Genomic DNA, 12,755 nt, shown 5'->3' with positions numbered 1-12,755 from the left:
GTGGGGTAAAGTGGTCAATTGGTGATGAGGGTTTTTTTTGGTACAAGCAGTGGGCCTATTTTAAGCCAACTAATTGGGTCGAGTCAGGAGATTGCGATAGTTATTAAAATTTTCATTGGGTAGAAATGGGTAGTAAGAACTAAAAAAAATATGCGGACGGTATGTTCTGCTTTTCATGAAAGTTGGGTAAGTATTGTTGAAGTGTTTAAGTCTTATCTTGTGATTATTGTTATGAGATGCAGCTAACACTTTCTTTCTCAATGTTGCCTCAGGGCAGCACCATATTTAGCAAATTTGCTGAAGCTTAGCTAATCCCATGAGGTTAGTGCGAATGCAGTGTTTTTCTTTAATGTTTCATCTCTTGATTGGCAACACTAAACTGTTCATCTTATCTAACTCCAACAAGACTCTTCACCCCTTGCATCTTGTATCGATTGTTATATTCGCCAATCATAATATTTTTCATATTCAGTCTATAATTGAACCCTTTATTGCCCAAAGTTGTTTTAGACCAAGGCCAACTTTAGCAATTTTGTTTAAGGTTAATTAAAAAAAGAAAATCCCGTTAGTTTAGGGCGGGCGCAGTGTTGTTACTGTTATGTTTCTGACCGTGTATTGGCAACACTGATTAATTTGGCGCCAATCTAAATTCTACCGCTAAACTTACGTGACTTTCAGCTAACTTTTTAACTAAGGTACTAATTTTCGTGTTGCCTGAAGTAACATTGGTCCACAAAGGGTTAATACAACAATATTTATCCGTAAAAAATAGAGCTTCAGGTGGTAGTGACGGTAACCATAGATGTTAAAAATTTGTAAAATTTGTATTCTGATTATTTTCATTAATTAAATTCTTAGTTAAAGAACAAATTGTCAATGAAATCAATGAACATTATAAAAGTTAGTCTTTTTGTTTATTATCCTAAATGCCCATTTTTGTAGAGGGAAGACAATTTTTCATGGAAACAATAGCCTAGTTCCTTCTGTAATGGAATACTTGTTTCCGTTTTATCCGTGTCCTGATATAAATTTCCCGGATGGTGTAATATTGCCGTGCATAAATTCGCTTTTAGCCGTCGGCCCCGTCCCTAGCAGATGTTAGCGCCAATGTTGTTTACGGCCCATCTGATTTGGCCAGTTGGCCACCTCCCTCAATGGCCCGCTGCACTACAATGGCCAACGCCAAATGGCCATTAATTGATCGAGAAATCCGATTGTATTGAGCCCCGTTCCGCTGGTAACTGGGCGGCATGGATTTTCCACCTTCCTGAATATTGATGACATTAGCTGCTACAGAAAAAAAATCAAATAAAGAAAAATTACGTTGGCAATTGTTATAATTTAATTTATAATTTTGTGGGTGGTTATAATTAAAAAATAGATATTGGATAGAAAATTGAATCAACGATGAAATGAATTGTATGAGTGATATATACTTCAGCTTGGTAGTGACTTCCAAAGTGGACTCTCTTACTTCATGAAGTACTTGATGTACCTATACATGAGAATGTACGGTGAGGTTTTCCTTTGCCGGTGTTTGCATACAGTTTTTAATTTCGTCGTAACTTCACAGTTCTAAAGAGCAAACAATAAATTTAACAAAAATATATATGACCTTGTAACATCACAGACAGCTAAACCGATGTTGTCCTTAAATAAGTCATAATTATCTTGGAGTGGAGAAGAATTGTCGATACTTGATGTTGATAATATTGGTTATTGAATTATATTCATCTGACTGTAAAGCACGTTAACTTTCAAGGCGAAGTATACAGAATTTGGAAGCATGTAGCTAACTTCTATTATAGTTTCTGAGGAAAACAATCGCTGGATGTATGAAAAAATATTCGTATTTACTAAAACCAAAGCGTGTACTTTTTGAAACGCAATTTTTTTTTCGAGGGTTCGCAACAGCAGAGGTCATATAAACCCTCAGGGTGCCGGTATTTTTGAAAAAAAAAAAAACCATTTGTAAGTATGTCGGGTTCGAATGCAGGGCTGCTGGATTCGAACCCGGGACCTTCACCGTACAGTGACGAGCGCCGTGTCAAACACTAAACCTTGCGGCCACCGACGCCCCCTGATCGCAAATTTTAAAAGTATTGTTAGAAATCAGTAATTTCACTAAACAGTCGATACCCCCTCGAAGAAGTGCAGTAGTATTTTTTGGCTTTGTGTATCCATCTTCAATATGATTTCAAGCTTTTGTCCAAGCAAGTTCAAAACAATCATCCTTTCAGTTTCGGTAAAAGAATGCATAACAGCCGTTTTCTTGGTATAGTAAGAAATCTCTAGGCGTTAATTTTTCCTTTTGAAAAATAGCACATGGATGGCCAGAGCAGGCAATATTTTAAAAACCCTATTATGTATACCATATGCACCCTATCATTATGCACTTTCTCTCTCACTCTTTCCCCTCTCTCGCTCTCTCTCTCTTTTATCTCTCTCTCTCTCTCTCTCTCTCTCTCTCTCTCTCTCTCTCTCTCTCTAAAGAGAAATTTTCTTTAGGTAGAAACAAAATTCAATTTTTTTCCAAACCCCGTATGTCCCTAAATATTCATTTTTGAGAAGAATTGTGATATTTTTAAAGCAACTTCACTGAAAACTATAAGAATATATTAAAACGGTTAAGGAATTTGTATTGATTTCATCCTCATTTTTGTCATTTATAATGACACAAAATTTAAATTTTATTGACAAAGGCTATATTTTAAAAACCCTATTATGTAATACTATCATTATGCACTCTCTCTCACTCTTTCCCTTCCCCCCTCTCTCTATCTTTCTCTCTTTCCCTCTCTTTCTCTTCCTTTCTCTCTTCTCCTGTTTCTTTTTTCTTTCTCCCTCTCTCTGTCCAAAACCAGCATTCATTTTTATGAGAGTGAGAGGGGGAAGGTAAAACAGAAAAAGAGAGAGTGAGAGAGAGAGAGTTCTCAATTCTTTCTATCTATCTCTCACCATATATTTGCCACTTTTTCACAGTCTATATTTTTGCCTCATTCTGTTAGAAAGTCTCACCCTGTTTATATCCTTAACGTCGTATGACCTCCGTATTTTATTCTCAATTATCCGTTATTTTAAGGATAACCTTTTGAGCGACAAGGATTTTTTTTCTTCGATGGCGATGCTACAGGATGAACGTAATATAATTACAAAAAAATATTAATATGAAATTAACAGATGATAATTAAGATAATAATAACAATTAAAATTATTTCATCGTGCGTAACAGTGGTTTTGTACAAATAGACTTTTGTAAGAAAATAATATAATTAATTGTTCACATATGAAATAATTATACCATAGCCATTACAATATTTTTCGTGCTCTATAATTATTAGATGAAATTTACATAAATTAGACCAAAATTATGGACCGTCAGTATCATTAGGGCATAAAGCGTTGCTTTTTTGCGTAATCGAGTCACTTCAGGATAGAATGTGTAAAATTAATAGGGATGGCCGAAGAGCTATTTCCGAATTTGATAGTCCACTTGCCCCAGAGTCCCAGGTCCAATGGCTTGGCAAGGGTTTAATTAAATTTAATGTTTTAAACGCAGTTTCACTTTACGAGCGAAGCATCCAATTGACTAGAACCCTAAAATGTTGCTGTTATTAGAGAGTCCTCAAGCCAGAAGCGGGAAATTTCCTAGGTAAATAACGATCCCTCTTGCAAACTTTATTAAACTAGCAAGTTGATTGATAATGTTGGGTTTTCTCTCGAGGACCTCCTCGCCCCTTCGAACCCGGTTGTTTACCGAGGTCTACAACGCAAGTGGGCAAACATTTGTTTATAGTAGTACCTCCGGGGTCAGAGATCGAATTTACTTTGGTAAATTAAATGAAGCTCGATATTTCGTGGCTGTGAAAAGGGTAGGAAAGAATTATCAGAATTAAGTTCCATGTCATATTTGACACTGACAAGCCACGACTTTGTAAACAATTCAATAGTACTTAACAAAAGGAGAAATTTACCTTAATCAATTTACATTAATCGTTTATTTGCAACTACATTTGTATAAAATAAACGACAAGCAAATGGATGAGGTTGCATGGCGTGAACGGCTTCAGAAAGGATCGCCCGATGGTGCAGTTTTCAAATAGTCTGTGTTTTGGATACTTATCTAACCAGATAATCACTGAGACACCGTTGCCTGTTAACACATAATCACGAGTACGATACCAGTGTTCTTTCGAATTGTCGAAAGGAAAAGGTACAGCGGAAATTCAGCAATGTAGAGGGTATAAAGGAGTGGTGCCACTATGTACCCTTGAGGAACTTAAGGGTTGATAGGTTAAATGACAGATGTAAAGGAACTATAGGCTACATTAAGGTATAGATTGGGTAACTAAGTCTTGAGATTGAGGTAATAAACTGGTAGAAAGTATTATCATAAGTATCCACAGCAGGCCCAGTGTCATATCATCTATGTATCATGTTGATCTTCTTCGAGGATTCCCTAACAGCTGCGCGATACATTGAAGATGCGTTATCGGAAGAAGTTCCTAATATACCACTAATTTGCCACGGTTTTATTTTGATGCAATGGCCTTCAATTCAATTGTAGGAGTCAAGATTTGGTCCCGACTTAAATTATATCGAACCCCTTTGGGGCGAATTGTCAAAGAGGGTACAAATTGGCCCAGCAGATACCAGAGAATTTGCAGACATTAACAATGGCGTTGTACGAAAATATTACATAGCGGTACATACAAAACCTCATACAATCGATGATACACCGAGGTAAGAGGTGCCCATCGCAGGAGGCGGAAATACTCCGAACTGAATTGAAAATATTCTCACTGTTTGCAAGGCGACATTTTTGGTAAAATTGTAAAACATAATGAAAACAATCATTAATGACCACATCCCTGATACTACCCAACAACATACAGATATTATGAATGCGTTTATATTTTTGGTCCCATGCAGTTGAGGAGTTGCTGTAGAAAGCTGGTTATGGTAGGATCAGTATTCAGAAAAAGCGGAGTGGTACCAGGATTAATCATTGTGGACCACCAGCGATGATATGATAAATGTAGATGCAGATGTAGGGAAAGTCGAATAAGTAAGAGTTGAACATGAGATTACAATAGGAAGTCTAGGAGACTTATCCACAGCAGGCCTATACCTTCTTATCCAATATCCAAAAAATTGCTTAAACCTACCTAGTTAATATCAATCATATAATTTAACAAAACCTCTTTTATACTACATGCGTGCATGTCTTTTGCGAGTTAGATGTTATTGACAATGTAGAAAAACATCTTCAATTATTTTTTTATTCAATTATTTTTTTGCCCTGCTTAAAGTAGTATTATTTATTTGTACGTTGCTTCTTCTTTTCACTCCATTGTCAAAGTTTGAATATACTGTTTGCTTTTTGTAAACTGTTTACACCATCTGCAAATTTCATTGTAAACAAGGTTTTGACAATCATGTTTATAAAAAAAAACATTTCGAAAAATTCCTTTAGCCTAAACGTGCTTTATACTTTACAGCTTTATTTACATTATTAAATAAAATATTTCCAGAATGTTTATCGAGAAATAAATTTCAAGGCTTTTCCGAAGCCTTTTGTATACGCACACGCTCGTTCGAGGCTACGCAGAAATGTCCAATGCCAAAAATCGTAAACCAATCTGGTCTGGAATGCGTATTGCGTACAGAATTAACGCTCAAGTTTGGAATTTCAAATTGACCATAAAAGGTTTACCTTTTCGTCACACTAGAGGAGAAATAAAATAAAATTTTCTTGTAAGGTTTTATAAAGTTTGATCCAATAAACAAAGAAATTCCAACAATATCCAAATATTAAACATTTGAGTGGGGATTAGTGACCGTTAATCGATATTTGTTTAGAAATCGTGAGATGCGTTCTGGTGTGATGTAGGTTTCAGAAAAACATTTTCTTTATCGTGCCAACGTTTCGATCTTTAAGATTAAAGATCGAAACGTTGGCATGATAATAAAAATGTTTTTCTGAAACCTACATCACACCCGACCGCATCTCACGATTTCTAAATAAATATTAAATATTTGAGTTCATATTCAGTCGAACTTTAACCTTCACTTATGCTATTCTAGCTGTAAAAAGCTTATCATAAAAATTCAATGTTATTTATGTTAACTGTATTAGTAAGTATATAATGTATTATTTCAATTTTGGCACTTCCTGTATTCACCCTAGTAATAAATTACAATAATGATAAGCAGTAGAATGTAAGAACATGAGCAAACTGTTTATGTTCATTTCACACGTTAAGAATAAATCTCACTATAAACAATATCCATAAATAAGTTTTAGTTGTAAACATTTTCATTTGATAAGCAGTATTTAGCAGAGTGTAGATACGAATATTGTTCGGTTTTGTCCATTTCTGTGGATTGACATTTGTAGAAACCAATTTTGAAACGGGCCGGCAATAAATTCAGCGAGCATAGGCGGACAAATTGTTACTGTTTGATCCTCAATTTCTGAACGTTATCATAACGGTTATGGTCGAACGGTCGCGGTATCCAGCAATAACCCATTCGGAGAGCGACCGGGTTCTGTTTATCGAGGACTTAATTTAACAACTACCGTCGAACAACCCCTATGTGCCGGACGGCTACAAAGTCCCCGTGTGGATGTGTGTACAACAACGTCCTCATAAAGGGTGGAAAGAGCTAACAACCCTTTGGTGAGAAAGTTAACACGCGAACCGTTGATTGCTAGGGTCGTTTCCGCTTGATTAAAGATCTTTTCGATCCCATCAGTGGTAGCCTGATGGGAAAGGCTACGACCCAACACCCTCACAACATAATTTGGAACCATAGTACATAGAATAAGAAAACAATGGAAAAGTTAACAATACGTTTATAAACCTTCTGTTTATTTAATTCTTTTAATAAGTTTAACAATAAATGTTTAATATATTTATAAGTATCGATATTGCAAAATTTTTCTTTATTGAAAGCAAAATTGTGAGGTTATCTCTTATATGTGTAGTTCGGTCGTTCCCAATCTCTTTTGCCTGGCTACCATTACTGTTTTGGTTTTTCAGTCTCGTTTCTGCATCTCCTCATCTTCGATGTTGTACAGTGGTTCAGACTGACAGTTGAATGATATTTCATATGTATTTTTATTTATTTATTTTTTTTTATTGGCCTTATGATCTTGCATATTAGCCATAGTACGAATTCTTGTGTGTTCAAATTGGGGGTTTTCGGGAAAAAACGGTGGGAATCGAACCCACGACAGCGGCGTGAGAGTCTCTCATGCTAACCACTCGGCTACCGCGGTCCCCTATTTCATATGTAGTGAAGTCTGATTTCTTGGAAACGTTTCACTATAGTTAAAATCAAACTTTGCTCATGAAAAAAAAAAACACAAATAACTATTGGTTTATCGCTATCTTCAGTGGTGCCTCACCCTGCTTATTACTTTGACTAAACAATGGCTTATTCAGTTGCTTCTCACTATCGTAGGACCAAAACAGATGATGCGATTATTCAGGTGTTGGCAGTCCGGAATCTTCCAAAATGATGGAAAACGATCCAACTGACGAAGAAGATGACAACAAACCGAAATGCATATGGTAGAACAAAACAGCAACACATAAAGAGTCATGGTGCATAAGTTAGAACCAGTACATTAACCAAAGTGAAAACAAAAGAAAAACTTAACTCAAACCAACGGTCACAACACACACACATACAACAATCCAGTAAAACTAGTAAGCTTACCAGACATGAAAATAAAACGACACTAAACGTTCCACAATCACGTGCATAGGAAAAAACGTACAAACGAACAAGTCTATTTAACAAAATGTCAAACCCAACTATTCAGACACCCTTTTGACATAAATATCAATCAAACAACCCACTTCATACAAAACCACCACGGATTTACAAAACAGTCAAGTTTTAAATAACTGCATGAATAACAAAAAAGACGAAAGATCGGCATACTTGAACAACTAGAAATACATAAACACACACATTTAACACGAAAACGCCATCTCATTCATTTTACCTTTCATGAATTTAAAGAGATCTCATTAAATTGGCTCACTACTGAAATGACCGCGTCTGACTCAACAAAATGGGAAGCAAACTGAAATAATTAGTTAAGACCAAACTAAAAGTATTTGAGTTATGCAATTTATGTGATAATGTTTATGTACATATTTACTTATGTGTGTTAGTTAACATTTGTTTAATAATTCATACTTTTTTAATACACTAGTTCATCAATTAGAGACCAATTATCAATCGCAATTATCCAAGCGACCCTAAGAGCATATGATTAAATCCGTTGCCAGCTAAGTCTGACCAATTGTAAATAAACCATAATCATTAGAACAACAAAAAGAAGGAAAAAATCTGACGCGGCGGATGAATGAGCAATGCACACCTATAATTTGCAAAGCATTATATTGCCATGCACGGCGGAAGGAAGTTTCAATTAAATTGTCGCATCCCAGAAACATTATGCAATTATTGTTAAACCGAGGGTTATTTGGCTTATTTTTACCTCTTTTTTTTTTATTCTCCTTCAAAATTGTGCTTTTGAATAATTAATGAGAATCTTACCGTCCTTGAATATCTGGGAGCTTATGATTTACGTACTATTTGGCGTTTTTCTCCTGTATTACAATGATCGTGGAATTTTCTTGGTAAAAAGTCTTTTAGAAAAGATTGTTTGAACCATGTATTATAATAAAATAGTAAGATTTTTGTTATAAAATTTCGCAATATTTTTTTCTTAAATAACTTCAGGTCCTCGACAGTAATTATATTCTCTACATTTTGGTTTTTATTTATATCAGTGATGCACGACCTTCCTAAAGCAACTAATGCAAATGCTATTATATTAATTAGTAAAACGATACTGAAGTGAACAGATAAGAAATTTAATTAAGACATATAATTTATCGTCTTATTAATCATGAAATTCATCTGACATTTTTTTTCTTTTATCATTTCAGCTCCGAGGTTGTATGAACCTTCGAGATGGCAGTGCTTTTGGCGAAAAAGCCATTTGTAAGTGTCGGGTTCAAATGCCGTGCCGCTGGATTCGAACCAGGGACCTTTACCTTTCTGTGATGAGCGCCGTGTCCACTCCCCTTCTAAGTTTGTTATTTGCATGTAATTCGAAGAATTTGACATTAATTATTAACACTAAAATAAATGAAAATTAAAAACAGTACCAGCAATGTATACAATATCTCATCAAGCGTGAATTCATCTATCTCAGCTAATTTGATCTCGCAGGCACGTTTCAGCTTCTCTCCATACTCAGTGGTGTTCAGAGATTCAGGCTTAAATTAATACTTTTAAATTAGCATTAATTTATAATTAACATTAATATAGTAATGAACACGTTTTTTGAAGGACATATTTGGTAAAGTACATGCATGTGCCCTTTTTCGGAAAGCGATAAGCATAAAATAAAAAAACGTCTAGCTTGTATTATAGATAAATATTTACCTTATTTGAACATATGTAAACAATGGACAAAATAAAAATCATGAATTTAAGTAGAGGGAAGTTTGATGAACTAATTTAATTTTTTTTTAAATTTTATATTTAAGATTATTCAGAAATCGTGAGATGCGTTCTGGTGTGATGTAGGTTTCAGAAAAACATTTTTTTTATCGTGCCAACGTTTCGATCTTTATTGAGATCATCTTCAGGGCCTGGGATTTACAAACCTGTTTACATTTAACAAATACATTTAGTATGTGGAAAAGTGAATTTATACAATGCAAAATATATTTTTTACATTCAATCAAAGTATTTCTACTCACTCAAAGTGTTTGTCTTCTGTGTAATTGTGCCATTCTTGGGTGTCGTGTTGAGAGTGCCAGTGAAATTTTACTGTTTTATGTTTATATACGTTGGATTTTGTAGGGGTGGGGAAGGAAGTCGGTATAGAAAAGACATTTTTGTCTATAGAAATACAATGATTGAATATAAAAAAATATATTTTGCATTGTATAAATTCACTTTTCCACATTCTAAATGCATTTGTTAAATGTAAACAATGTTTGTAAATCCCAGGCCCTGAAGATGATCTCAATAAAGATCGAAACGTTGGCACGATAAAGAAAATGTTTTTCTGAAACCTACATCACACCAGAACGCATCTGACGATTTCTGAATAATTATCGATTAACGGTCACTAATCATCATACATTTATATTTAGGACTTAAGAATAGAAAAACGCTAAAAATGAGACCGGAAGAATTTTTAAATTTGAAAAATTTGCCTATAAAGATTTTAAAAAGAAAATGGTCTATTATTTCACCTATTATATCCTTACAAATTTAATAAAACAACACACAACCAAGAAAAAATGAATGATGAAAAAAATGAAAAATGTTAATAAAATTATATATTAATGCTACTCCTTTCCATCTAGAACAAGACTTCAACCTTAGCAGTTTTTAAACAAACAAAAATAAATAATACTATTTTAAAGATAGGTATTTAAATAATTTCATCGTTTCCTATCATTTTAGTTATGCTAATCAAAACAGCAAGTATACACAGACCAAAATGAAACGACCATAGTTTCATCGCCTCTGAAAATCTGTTAAAAAAACTATTTATTTTGATATAAATATTAAATTTCGTCCTTAGATTTTCATATCATTTCATTTAGTGCTACTTTTATTGTAATAGTTTATAACAAAAGTTTCATTTTCTCTGTTAGCAGATTTTGGCGAGACGTATTTGATAATTTCTTCATCAGAGGATGTCCAAAAATCTCAGATTTACAAAGGGTTATATTATAATTATAAGGTTATAATTCATAATATTCGTTTTAATGTATATATTTTAATTCATATTACTTCTGTAGTACAATTACACAGTTTATTATTAAGCTATAAAACGAGAATTTATTTTTAAATATTTTGGTATTGATTTCACAATTCTTAGGAATTGCTGGTGCTTTTCTTAAACGAGTAAGCGGAAATTCATAAGCTATTAACTTATTATTAAATTGGCTCAATTGCGATAAGCCTTAATATTACAACTGTTAATAAAAAGCAGTGGTAAGGCGAAATTGAAATAAACGAAAACACCCACTTTCTTCGTGAAGTTTTGCGGAATATTATACTTTTATCAGGACTTTGAAACTATTTCTAATTATTTACACGGTTAATAAATATTAACAATTACTTTCAGTATTAAAAAGTATGGTTCAGCCATTTTGAATTTTTGAGTTAACCTTAGTAATGTGAATGAGAACTAGCACACGTCCATTTTACATTACAATTTTAACCTCCATCCAGTTATCCAGTGTTGACACTTATTATGGACAAACCAAACAGCGAATCAAAAATAGAATATGTTGACTGGGTCAATCTGCTGATAAAAAAAAATTGAAACAAATCTTCATAATTATTCAGAAATCGTGAGATGCGGTCTGGTGTGATAGGTTTCAGAAAAACATTTTCTTTATCGTGCCAACGTTTCGATCTTTATTGAGATCATCCTCAGGGCCCATATTAGAACAGTGATGAATAGCCTTAAAACAACAATAATCAACAAAAAAATAATAAACATAAATTAATGTTGATTATTTTATGTTTTATTGGAAACAAATAATGTNCAGAACGCATCTCACGATTTCTGAATAATTATCGATTAACAGTCACTAATCACCACACAAATCTTCATAATATTTATTTCTAATTGTTAGTACAATTATACAAATTTGCATAAGACAATGAAAACAATAACAGAAGAAAGTTTTCGATTTTCACGTCATTTTATTTATAATAAGTCATTATGGTTTTAAATTTATTTTTGTTACAGGTTTCTTCGAACCTTGGATTGAAACAAAAGTGCTGATGAGGAGGATAGACTCATAAATCTAAAGTAGAGAGGACAACATGAATACGGAAAAAATAAAAAAGTAGTACATAATTTATTGTTTTGTTTTTGTACACGATCCCCCGTTCTTTGGAATACCTGGTGGTTTTCTTAAATTAGGAACAGTGTAGATATTCAGTTTGATTCTTTACCTGCCAAACTCTTCCTCCCCAGGCTGACATTACGAGCGTAAAAATCTGTCGGTAAGGCCGAGTTTCCCCAGCAGGGTAACAGGGCTGAAAATAAAATTTATTCCAAACATACCTTCCTGGACATATATATATGTATGTTTACGACCTAAGCCCCCTAATAGTTTTATAACCCTGCCATAAAACCCTCCTTAACAACACACGTGTTAATACCTGACTTTCCCCTTCTCGGAGGCAACTCCTTTTGTAAGTTGTTGTCGAATGCAAGAGAGATTGATTTTAAACGAAGGCTGTATTATATGTAGCCACGGTGTGGACTAAAACAAATCTAAATTTTCAATATGTTTAATATTATAATTATACCTTCGACTTAGTTATTTAATAAATAACATCGCATGCTTAGCACTTTTTTATATTTTACCCCCATTATATTTAGTGGTCGATTGACCAAATTTCTTCTTTCAAATAATTATTCTTTGTATGTAAGGTCTTGGTTGAAATGAAAAAGTTAGTGTGACGAGAGGGATTCGAACCCACGACCTTCGGGTTTCGAATCCCGCTCGTGACACTAACTTTTTCATTTCAACCAAGACCTCATATAAAGAATAATTTATATTTTACTTTGTCCGTAATATTAATGCAGTATTAAGTATAACCGTAGTTCAACATTATCGCAGGCAAAAAACTTACTTGTGAATAATTAGTAAAAGTAAGTGTTACCAATTTATTCGTAA

General features: G+C 33.8%; 1 long non-coding RNA gene across 2 annotated transcripts; it reads left to right on the top strand.

Moving 5' to 3' along the window:
• The first annotated feature begins 8,995 nt into the window (after nt 1–8,995).
• On the top strand, nt 8,996–11,910 carry LOC112126434. 2 transcript variants are annotated; one of them, XR_002909968.1, is made up of 3 exons: nt 8,996–9,120; nt 10,710–10,795; nt 11,816–11,910. It is a non-coding gene; the product is annotated as an uncharacterized LOC112126434 (long non-coding RNA). The 2 variants fall into 2 exon arrangements; XR_002909967.1 differs by having other exon boundaries at nt 8,996–9,135.
• The last annotated feature ends 845 nt before the right edge of the window (nt 11,911–12,755 follow it).

The sequence above is a fragment of the Cimex lectularius genome, unplaced genomic scaffold (assembly GCF_000648675.2).
Source record: "Cimex lectularius strain Harlan isolate CLEC.00 unplaced genomic scaffold, Clec_2.1 scaffold96, whole genome shotgun sequence".
NCBI lineage: Eukaryota > Metazoa > Arthropoda > Insecta > Hemiptera > Cimicidae > Cimex > Cimex lectularius.
This window is presented reverse-complemented; position numbering and strand designations above follow the sequence as displayed.